Here is a 744-nt window from a genome sequence, read left to right as displayed (position 1 = left end):
TGCAACCTCAAATGTCAGATCTAGATTCAGAATTTGATGCTGGTATCTGATATTTTGAACAGATAAAAATGAAATCTTTTCTTTCACCTATGCTTCTGCTGACTGCAGAAGTATGCTCCAAACTGCAGATCCTCATCTGTGGCTGATGCTTTGGATTCCCTTCTTGAATTATACTGTTATGGATTTCTTCAAAATATGACTGAGAACAGTGTCCACTTTTCAAGCTTTTCCCCATCTGGAAAAGTCTTAATTTACTTCAGTCTGGAGGGAGTCTTCCTCATCTTGTTTTCTGCATATGTAAACCCTGTGCATCGTTCTCCTGCCCAGACCAAGAACATCACATATTGTAAATGCTGAGTCCTACAAACAGAGTGGCTCATGATATTGCCTGGGACATGTGCTTGCACAGTGCCCAGCTCTTTGCTATACATGGTTTCAGATAAAATTCACCAACTCATTGGTGCGTGATGGGAAAGTACACGTACTGATTCGATACAAAAACTTCCATGCTCTTTGGAATAAGCTTTTATAGGGCAACACTGTCCAATTTCAGATAATTCCTAGACTCAAATTGTGAGCATGGCACACTGTTGAAATAACATGTCTCATCTGTCTCCTAAGTGCTGGTAAACAAGACACATCTGGCAGGAGAGATACAAGTAGTTCAGTCCTAATTCCCCCTATATTTCTACTGTACTTGTTAGCATAAAATATTCCCTTCTTAAGTTTTTCTGAAGACAGAAA

This window comes from Mesitornis unicolor, unplaced genomic scaffold (assembly GCF_000695765.1).
Source record: "Mesitornis unicolor isolate BGI_N332 unplaced genomic scaffold, ASM69576v1 scaffold8119, whole genome shotgun sequence".
NCBI lineage: Eukaryota > Metazoa > Chordata > Aves > Mesitornithiformes > Mesitornithidae > Mesitornis > Mesitornis unicolor.
Note: the sequence above shows the minus strand (reverse complement) of the source record.